Below are 12195 nucleotides of genomic sequence, written 5' to 3' on the forward strand. Positions count from 1 at the left end.
AATCCCACATACCTAGTGATGAAATTCATGGAAAAATACTTATGTTTTGGGGCTGGAGCTGCTGGAGCTTGTGGCATTCTTGAGGTTTTTTCTCCTCTCTTGCTTATAATTTTCTAAGTTTTGATTTAATAATTTGACTTGAATATGTTTTAATTATGTTTCAAGGCTTGAACTAACTAAAATCTGATGAATTAGGGTCAAAATGACGTAACGTAGGGTTTAAACAAAGTGAGAAAGGTCAAAAAGACCCCTGGAAAGGTTGTTGTCGGGCCTCACGACAGCCAGGACTGACGGTCCGTCGTGCGCTCCACGCCTCGTCATGAGGTCTTGTTCGACAGGCCTTTACTAAAATGGGCATAAATTTTTACTCGGAGGTCTGATTTTAGCAAAGTCGGTAGATATGGAAATATAATTAAATTATTCATGTGTGGGTAGGTCATGGGAGACCTAATTCATTTTGTGCCAAAAGTTATGATCATTTTTAGTTGACACAACTGCATTTCGCTTTAACAGGCTATAAATTTTCCACCTACGAACCATGGTTGTCATCCATAGTTGTTGTCATAGAGTGGTTGAAGGGAGTCTTGATCGACGGTCATGGACTATGGACCTTCGTTTAACCTACGGACAGTAAGTCCGTCCGTCGTTCAAGACTTAACCAATTTTTCTAGGATGAAATTTTTTGGAGTTTCTGATCCCATCGACGGTTGTGCAGGATGGACCGGGGTTCACACTACAGTCTGTTGATTCCACCGTTGGTAGCACCTACAGATTTTTCTGAAAAACTAATTTTTGGTCTATTTTGGCTACGCGGTGTTACATTATCTCCCCTTTGGGAACATTCTTCCTTGAATGAAGACTAAACTAGCTGAAATAGAGGGAGAGAGATGCAAACCCCACTACTAAACACTGAGTTCTGATTGAATTGAGTATTGAGTACATGCAATTACGCTAAAAATGAAAGTACAAACTGAGGGAACACGATTCTAAAATTGAATTTATTCATGAATGACTGGAAAATAGAAGAGGAACTATTACCTCAAGCTGGAGTGGAATCGAAAGGAAAAAGGTAAGGATACTTGGCTTTCATGGCTGCTTCTGCTTCCCTAGCTCCCTCTATGAACTGACTCCTCCACAAAACCTTGACTGAAGTGACTTCTTTTTTTCTCAACCTTCTAACCTGACGATCAAGAATTTCAAATGCTACATCCTCATAATAAAGACTATTTTTCACCGCCACACTCTTTAATGGCACTATAGAGGCTGGGTCACCCACGTACTTCTTCAAGAGTGAGATGAGGAAGATCGGATGCATTGTTGCTAATTTTGCTGTCAACTCTAACTCATATACCACCTTACCAATCCTTTTCAAGATCTTGTAAGGGCCTACATATCAAGGACTGAGCTTCCCTTTCTTTCCATATCTCACCACCCCTTTCATAGGTGAGACTTTTAGAAAAACTCAATCACCAACTTGGAACTCTAGTTCCCTTCTCCTTACATTTGCATAAGATTTTTGATGACTTTGGGTTGTATTAAGTCTATCTCTAATGAGTTGCACTTTCTCCATAGCATAAACGACTGAATTTGGCCCTATCAAAGCTTCTTCACCTACTTCAAACCAACCAACAGGAGATTTACATCTACGCCCATATAAAGCCTCACAAAAGGGCCATCTGAATGCTGGAATGGTAGATATTATTGTAGGCAAACTCAATAAGAGGAAGGTGATCATCCCAACTACCTTTGAAATCGATCACAAAAGCTCTCAACATATCCTCTAAGGTCTGAATGGTACACTCTGTCTGCCCATCCGTCTGTGGATGAAATGTTGTACTAAGGTTAACTTGAATACCAAGACCTTGTTGAAATGACTTCCAGAAATAAGAGGTAAACTGAGGACCTCTATCTGACATAAAAGACAAAGGAACCCCATGCAACCTCACAATTCCAGTAAGGTAAAGCTTGGCATAGTCCTCTGCCGAATATGTAGTCTTGACCGCCAAAAAGCGAGAAGACTTAGTCATCCTATCAACTATCACCCAAATTGAGTCATGTTGTCTGCGAGTATGAGGTAACCCTGTGATAAAATTCATATTGATCACATCCCACTTCCAAGTAGAAATATCGATCTCTTGATTCATACCTCCTGGTTTCTGATGTTATACCTTGACTTGATGGTAATTGGGGCACTTACTGACATAGTTTGCTATATCCCTCTTCATGCCATTCAACCAGCAGACTTTCCGCAGATAGAGGTACATCTTAGTGGCACCTAGATGAATAAAATATCTGGAGTTATGAGCTTCTTCAAGAATATGTTGCCTCAACTCTCCCACATCAGGAACACACAATCTACCTTGGTAGTGAAGTACACCATCTCTCCCTTGGGAGAAAACCTCCACTCTCTGATTGTTGACTAAACCCTTTAGTTCAAGCAAGATTGGATCACTCTCTTGCTTTTCCTTAACCTCCACTACCAAAGACGATTCTGCCCCATTCTGAACTATTACACCGCTGTCTGATATGCTCATAAGGCGAACTCCCAAGCGAGCAAGCCTGTGAACATCCTTCACTAGCTCCTTTCATTTTTCCTCAACATAGGCTACACTACCCATAGATAATATACTAAGAGCATCGGCCACTACTTTCGCCTTTCCAGGATGATAATGCACACTCATATCATAATCCCTAAGGAACTCAAGTCATATCCTCTGGAGAAATTTAAACTATTTCTAGGTGAACACATACTAAAGGCTCTAATGATCGATGAACACATCTACATGAACACCATACAAGTAGTGTCTCCATATCTTGAGTGCAAATACCATTGCTGCAAACTCAAGGTCATGAGTTGGATAGTTGTTCTCGTGCACCTTAAGCTTTCTAGAGGCATAAGATATAACTTTATCTCTTTGCATAAACACACAACCAAGGCCAACTTTGGATGCATCACAATAGATCATATAACCATCTGAACCCTCTGGTAGAGTCAAGACAAGAGCTATTAGTCAATCTGTTTTCAATTCTTTGAAGCTTTTCTCACAATCATCTGATTATTGGAACTTGACCATCTTCTGAGTCAACCTAGTCAAGTCTATTGATGAAAATCATTCCATGAACCTTCTGTTATAACCTTCTAGACCTAAGAAACTTCTGATATCTGTAGAAGAGGTAGGTCTAGGCCATTGTTTCGCTGCTTCTATCTTTTGTGAATCTACACAGATCCCTTCGCTAGATACAATGTGACCAAGGAAAGCAATGTATTGCAAACAAAACTCACATTTACTAAACTTAGAGAATAACTGGTGATCTTTGAAAGTCTGCAGAACAACTCTCAAATGACTTGGATGTTCTTTCTCGCTCCTGGAGTAAATGAGGATACTATCAACGAAGACGATAACGAACAAGTCTAAGTACAGTTTGAACACTGTGTTCATCAAATCCATGAAAGAGGACAGAGCATTAGTTAGTCCAAACGATATAACTACAAATTCATAATGACCATACCGAGTTCGGAAGTCTACTTTCAGAAGTTTACTATCTCTGACTATGAGCTGATGATAACCCAATCTGAGGTCTACCTTTGAGAAATGACTACAACCCTGAAGTTGGTAAAACAAGTCATCAATCCTGGGGATGGGATACTTATTCTTGATTGTGACCTTGTTCAACTTTCTATAGTAAATGCAAATTCTGAGAGAACCATCTTTCTTATTTACCAACAATACTGGTGCACCCCATGGTGAAATACTAGGTCTGATGAAACCCTTATCTAGAAGATCTTTCAACAGCTCTTTCATTTGATTAAGCTCTGCTGGAGCAATTCTGTGAGGAGGAATAGACATAGACTGGGTATCATGAAGGATATCAATTCCAAAGTCCATTTCCCTTTCAGGAGGAACCCCGGGAAGATCTTCTGGAAATACTTCTGGAAATTCACAAACTACTGGAACTGACTCAAAAGATGGGGTTTCAAGGCTAGAATTCTTAGCCCAAACTAGATGATAGAGATACCCTTAGATATCATCTTTCTAGCCTTAAGGTAAGAAATAAATCGACCCATACTACCTTTCTATTCTAAGATTGGTTCATCTGCAAACTGAAAATGGACAATCCTAGTTCTACAATCGACTGAGGCATAAGATGAGTGTAACCAATCTATGCCTAGAATGACATCGGAGTCTATTAGTTCTAAATCTACTAGATGTGCTGAGGTGACTTTCTGAGAGACTATGACAAGTCAATTTTTGTATACCGTCTAGCTATAACTGGGTCACCGACTGGAGTAGAACTGAGAAAGAATCAGAGAGAGTTTCTGGACTAACACTGAATCAGACAGCTATACAGAGTTACAAAATACAAGGTCATGTCCGTTGTATGACTGAACCATATGTGAGTCACATCCTTGAGTTGGTAGGATGCCAATCTCACATATAACTACACGTTATTGACATCAGATCACATATTTTCTTGACCTCGTCAATGAGCTTCTGTGGGGTCCTTACCAACTTGTCACCCTGAAAACTTAGGCAGATTCATCCTAACTAAATCACAAACTTTGGCTACCACTAATCGATCATTTCTATTAGTAGGAACTCGAACCTGTTGATTGTTCTGGTTGCTCATACTCGGTGACAAAAGCTGAATTGGATGAAACTCTTCATTTAAACTTCTTTATCTAGTATTAGAGGAGCATTGCTATCATTACTTGCATTAGCATTCCATGCCTAAGCTCTACGAGAAGGCATGATCTTAAGCGCTCAACGTTGAGTTAGAATGGAATTAGATCATACCTTACGCACGATAAGAGTAACAAGAAGGTGAAGTTTTTCCTAAAACACTTCATAGCCCCTCTCTCATTAGATGTGATGCACTTCACAACCATGAAAACGACTCTACTTAGTGCAGCTTTTTCAGACATCCTAGGACTCTTGAACATAATGCTCTCATACCAAGTTTTGTCATGCCCCGAGCTAACCCCGAGACGGGACATGGAACCTAGGACCACGAGTGATCCCAAGCTAACCCAGTTTTCATGATAATGAGCTTACTAAAGATAATAAATTATTGCGGAAGCTAAATCATACTTAAAATGAAAAAATGGGGAATACCCATATTCTATAAATGAGATATTTGAAAATAATGAGTTTAATACAAAAGAAATATTAACTCAATACTAAGCTGAATCTAACTATGTTTGAAAATAGCCTCTAAACTACACAAGAAATACTAGGACAAGCCCCAACTAAATCTAGCAAAAAATGAAACTAAATGAGTAAAGACTGAAATGAAACTCATGACTGTTGTCCTCGGAGAATGAGGCCTCACCACTAAATCTACTGAACTAGAGATCGGGAAATCGATCTATGCGTGATCTAGATGTTGAGAACCTGAACCTACATCATGTGAAGATGTAGCGCACGTATGCGTCAGTACTTGAAAGGTACTGAGCATGTAGGATAGAGTAAAGCTAAAATAAAACATAACTGAACAAGCATTACAGCAAGTATAATAATCTGACATGATAAACTGAATTCTGAGCTAACTAGATGCAATAACCAATTTATAACATGTTGAAATTGAATACTAAATATACTGATAAATGGTCAATGCAGAGGGTGTAAATGATCTGTAGGAGCTACAAATAATCGATAATAAAACTACATGAGCTAAATGTTGAGTCTGATGTATACGCCCCATCGAGAGGACCCAATATACCCTGCCAAAGGTATAAAGGCATGCTGGCATGATCACTAAACTGATTGCCCACAGAAGGGACTTACAACCTACTTGGCTAGTAGTTCTGGGACTATTAGGTACGCTAAACACTAGTCCAACTCGGTATTATGCAGTGATTCTGTAAATTAACTGATTATGTCTAAATTTCTGTAAATACTGGATATCTCGAAACTGAACATGCAAACTTATAATGCAACAATTAATCTAGTAATTATGCATTTATAAATGAGGCATGTATATCAGAAGTGTTAGAAATATATGACCTAGCACGTGTAATTCAAGAACTAAGGAAATACAAAGCTAGGCTTCTGAAATTCATGCGATAATCTGAGTAATAACATGATATTCTCATTTGGACATATATTTAATAAATTCATAAAGTTCTATATCAAAGTTCTAGAAACCCTAGGTTTAATCATGATAAGAGAATCAAGAATATGATTGAAAACTAGGGACATAATGGGTGAAAGGAACCCAGTAGGGAAATCCCACATACGTGGTGATGAAATTCACCGAAAAATACTTAAGTTTTGGTGCTGGAACTGTTGGAGCTTGTGGAGTTCTTGAGTTTTTCTCTCCTCTCTTTCTTCTAATTTTGTAAGTTTTGATTTAATGATTTGACTTGAATATGTTTTAGTTATGTTTCTAGGCTTAAACTAACTAAAATATGATGAATTAGTGTTAAAACGACGTAACTAAGGGTAGGTTTCTATCGGGCCTCATGATGGCCATGAGTGACGGTTCGTCGTGAGCCCGACTCCCCGTCGTTGTGTCCGTCGTGGAGGCATGTTCGACAGGACTTTACTAAAATGGACATGACTTTTTACTCAGAGGTCTGATTTTAGCAAGGTTGGTAGCTATGGAAAAATAATTAAATTATTTATCTTTGGGTAGGTCATGGGAGACCTATTTAATTTTGTGATAAGAGTTATGATCATTTTAATTTTACCCAACTGCATTTTCCTTTAACTAGCTGCAAATTTTCCACCTACAGACCATAGGTCCACCTACAAACAATGGTGTTCATCCATAGCTCTTGTTAGAGAGTGGTTGAAGGGAGTCTTGATCGACAGTCACGGACTACAGACCTTTGTTTGACCTACGGATTGTAAGTTCGTCCGTTGTCCAAGACTAAATAAATTTTTCTAGGCTAAAATTTTTGGGAGTTTTTGATCCCATCGATGGTTTTGTAGGACGGACCGTGGTTCAGGAAACACTCCATTGGTGCCACCGTTGGTAGCACCGGCAGATTTTTCTGAAAAACTAATTTTTGATCTATTTTAGCTACGGGGTGTTACATTATCCTTGTTACTTGAGAGTATGTGTCAAAGTAGTCCAGGCCTTCCTTTGTATGTACCATTTGACTAATAGTCTAGTTTTATATCCCATCAGGTATCATTTTCCTTTTAAAGATTCACTTTGATCCTAAAGGTTTATTTCCGAGAGGAAGATCAACCAATTTCCAAGTGTGATTACTTAAAATTTATTCGATCTCACTATTGACTGCTTCTTTCCAATAAGTTAACTCAGACAAAGACATAATTTCTTTAAATGTTTGCGGCTCATTTTTAAGCAATAGTGCCACAAAATCAGGTTCGAAAGAAGTAGTTTTGCCTTGGTGAGTACTATGCCTAGGATCCTCAGTAGTTAGTGTATTTTATGTTGATTCTTCTCGTGGTCGTTTAGGTATTTCACTTGTCGACTCACATTCAGTTTTATACGGATAAATGTTTTCAATAAATTGTACGTTATCCGAATCAATTATCGTATTAACATGAGTCTCAGGATTATCAGATTTGTTAACCAAAAACCGACAGATTTTACTGTTCACAAATTATCCAATAAATACATAGTCTACTGTTTTGGGTCCAATATTAACCCTCTTCGGTAAAAGAACCTCTACCTTTTCTAAAAGCCTTGACAACTTTTAAATATTTCAAGTTGGGTTTCCTTCCTTTTCACAACTCATATGGAATTGATTGTGTTTTTTGAAGGGGCACCCTATTGAGTATCTTATTAGTCGTAAGGATGACTTTCCTCCAAAGGTTTCGCGGTGAGCCAGAATTGATCATGAAGGCATTCATCATTTCCTTAATATGTTGTTCATCCGTTCCACCAAACTATTTGTTGTGGAGGGTGCAGTAGTTTGATGAATAATACCATATTCTAAATATCTCTCAGCAAAAAAAGATTCATATTCTTCACCCCTATAACTCCAAATCATTTTTATCTTAAGATTCAATTGGTTCTCCATTTTGATTTTTGTATTGCTTAAATGCATCAATTACTTCATCTTACTACTAAGCAAATAACATAACAAAATCGAGTGCAGTCGTCAATAAAAGTTGCAAAATATTTTGTTCCACCACGAGATGGTTTCAACTTCATATCACATATATCTGTGTGAATTAAGTCTAAAGTTTTGGAATTTCATTCAACAAACTTATAAGGATGTTTAACAAACTTACTTTCCACACAAATTTCGCATTTTGGTTTGTCGCATTTAAAATCAGACAATACTTCTAAAGTAACCAATTTTGGCAAGGCTTTGTAATTTACATGTCCCAGATGAGCATGCCATGAATGATTTGACTCCAATAAGTAAACAGAAGCAGAATTCTTATTGATACTGTCAACAACCATTACATTCAGTTTGAAAAGACCCTCATTGAGGTAGCCCTTTTCTATGAACATATCGTTCTTACTTATTACATCTTTATCACTAACTAGGACACACTCAAACCCATTCTTAACGAGTAGTGCAGCAAAAATTAAATTCTTCTTAATAGTAGGGACATGCAGAACATTGTTAGTCAACACTTTGCCAGATGTCATTTTCAATATTACTTCCCAGCACCTGCAATCCTTATTGTTGTTGTGTTTCCCATGAACAATTCTTCATTTTACTCATCATGAGTGTACATTGCAAAGGATTCTTTCACAAAGCAAATATGTCGAGTGGAAACTGAGTCGTGAAACCACTCCTTGGGATTTCCAACTAAGTTACAGTCCGAGATCATCGCACACAAGTCATCAGTATCTTTCATCTCTTCCACGATGTTTGCTTGACTTTTGTCTTTGCTTTTGTCTTTATCCTTTATTAGAGCACGACAATCAGAAGACCTATGACCAGCCATACCACAATTGTAACAGCTGCCTTTGAATTTCTTCTTGGCATGTTCTAACTTCTGCCCGTTGAACTTCTCTCTCTTTTTGTATTTGGTAGGAACTTCTTCAAAAGTATTAAATCCAGTGATTGTTGAACTCTTACGAGACTTATTTTTAGCAGTTTTGTTATCATCCTCAATCTTGAGCTGAATCATATGATCTTCAAGCTTCATTCCTTTATGCTTGTGCTTTAGATAATTCTTGAAGTCGTTCCACGAAGGATACAAATTCTCGATGGTTGCAGCCACTTGAAAATCTTCATTTACTACTATATCTTCAGCAATCAGATCATGGAGAATAAGTTGAAGTTTTTGCACTTGTGATCCAACAGTTTTACTATCTACCATTTTATAGTCTAAAAACTTTGCGACCACAAACTTTTTCAAGCATGCATCTTCTGTATTATATTTCTTCTTATGTGCATCCACAACTCTTTTGAAGTTGTTATTGCACTATAGACATTATATAATTCATCCTCTAAAGCACTCAAAATGTAGCCTTATATATGAAGTCTATCTGTTTCCATGCTTCAATAATCACGAATTTTCTTTGTTTGACTTATCAACAGCAGGCACTGGAGTTTCATCACTGGTAATTTTTTGTAGACCAAGAGTGGTAAGCCAGAAAATACTCGTTGCTTCTATCCTTTGAAATTCAAACAGTTAATTTACACAATTTCTCTACTTGTGGTATAACAGTTCTGGTTGGTTCAGCAATAGCCACTATAATACCGTTGTTTGCCATTTCTGATAAACAAAAATCGATAAGGTCTTAGTAAGCAATAACATATAATTGCAGACCTCAAGGAGTATAAAATCACGAAAATTTTTGTCTCCACTAGAAACACAGGTTAATAATAATTGTTTAATTTCCTTAATATTATTGTCAATATGTGTTTGAAAAACAGAACTACTGATTATGACAAAACTTTTCAAATAGACAAATTAACCAAAGTTTACTGAATCAGTATGAGAGATGAACAAAAATAGATTAAGAAAAATTAAAATCTGTAATGTACAAGAATCTGAAAAATTTTAAAAAGAAAAAGATCAAGTCCACTGAACACACAGTGTCTCCTTAAAGAAATTATTTCCCTCTACTATCAGATGTTTGATTTGGAATTAATAGGAGTATTTCTTTATTTAAACTCTCCTATTTTTCTTTTCACCACCGATGACGGACAAATGCCTTTTCATTAAAGCATAAGATGACTTTTCAAGTTCTCAACTCTTCAAGTTCTCCACTTTTCAAGTTCCTCTCTTTCCCTCTATTTTCCATCAATTCTTCCTACATACCCAACACTCGTCCTTAACGAGACTGTATTGGAGCCTTTTTTCGTGAGGCGTGTGGCCTGGGAGGGAAAAAAGATCGAGGTTGTTAAAGAAATAGAGCTCTGAATATCATAAAGAGAGAGAAGAATTGGACGCAGATGAACTAATCTGTATTGATTATTGTGTTGGACCTTATATACTAGACTGACAAAAAAAAACAAAAACTTAGAGATATCTACATAATTACACTTCTAAAGATAGAATGAAACGGATAATTATAATTTATATAAAAGCAAAATAAAAAAGGTCCTGTGGGTAAGACGATTCTTAAATGCTAGCCGTTATTAAGAATATCTAAAATGGAATTTGAAGATACTATTTGGTTAAGCATAGAAAAACAAGATATATGCCTAAAACCCTTTGCAATACAGTACATTTTCCCTATAATGAAAATAAAATCGTAAATAGCATCAATTACATCTTTTTTTATAACGCGTCAAGATTTTTTTTCGTATCTCCTCAACTTACTCTCCGTTGGAACACTGTCAATTAGTATCTGAGAGTTTTGACACATGATAGATTCTAGAATTGGAATGTAAATACCATTATATGGAGATAGAGTACATATGGAAAGAGTAATTGCATGCTAGGCATATCGTCACATATGCTAAAACATTATATGTAGAATTTGCAATTAGGGAATGTAGATCATTGCTTCATCTTCACCAATTCTCGAAAGGAAACGCAAAAAAAAATATTTAATAAATATGAGGGGGAAAGCTCAAATATGCAATTGAAACTATATGAAATGGGTCAGCCATTTCATTCGTTAATAGCTGGACATATTTACTATGTAGCCGCAATAAAAATTGCACATTCATGTACTCTTCACTAACAGCACAAATGATCGGTTTTAAGAGACCACAAAATATTTTTTAAATACCAGATTGGACTTGTGGCCTCCAATTAAATGATCGACGATAGTAAAATTAAAACTCATCCAACGTTGTATTTTACAAGATTTACTTAGGCACTAAATGTCTTGTTTCACATCGATGAAGAAGACAAATATATACATTTTAGAAGAACTTGACCTGAAATTATATATTGCTAAGCTTAGTTGCGTGAGCTTGTAACCCAAGTGGGAGAAATAAGATGATTGGGACAAATCAAATCTTCAGCCCTTGACACAAATAGTGTGTTGGGTTGGATTTATCATAACAAGTGGTTCTTGGTATAGTATGAAGTATTATTATTCCAACACTAATAAATAATAATAGTACATTGACATGGCAATGGGAGACGATAGGGTAACTCGCCCCTCATTGGCTGTCTTAACAGAGCAACGCTCTCACATTACATGACTGCCTATCTGCGGCTGTCAAAGACCAGTTCTCACACACTCCCAAGTCACCACTAGACATGTCAAGACTGTTATTGATTAGGACCATCATCTTTTTATTTGTCCATTTTTTGGATGAACTTGCTAATTTATAATATTTGGACCAATATCATTTTTCGGTTATTTTGTGTTATATAAACAAAACTTAGACTTTCAAAACAACCTAGTTCTATTTGTTCTACATTAAAAGAAGTAAATCGATGAGATTCTACTTTAGGCAAACATGTTTCGATCTCTTATTGATGATATTGTTCATGAACACAACAAAGCTTATCTTATCTCAGAGGACATCAAATGCAGAGAAAAGGTTGTTGTTGGTCAAGTCAATGTGAATATTGTATCGTTTTCCCAACAAGAAACCCGGAGAATATCACAGATAGTAGTTGTTTCTATTATTTCATAAAACCACCTAGTTTTATTTGCCTATCCGTCGTACTATACAACTGTCATTGTATTTGTGTGCTCATTGATATTCATAGAAAAGAATAATCTTCAACGGCCATATTAGTGTGTGTCAACTTTATTTAGGCTAAAAAGAAATGGAAATCTTGGGCAAAGGATAAGTTTTTTATGTCGATCTCATAGTGTATTCATCATTGCAGTGTAACCTTT

This window comes from Solanum lycopersicum, chromosome 9 (assembly GCF_036512215.1).
Source record: "Solanum lycopersicum chromosome 9, SLM_r2.1".
NCBI lineage: Eukaryota > Viridiplantae > Streptophyta > Magnoliopsida > Solanales > Solanaceae > Solanum > Solanum lycopersicum.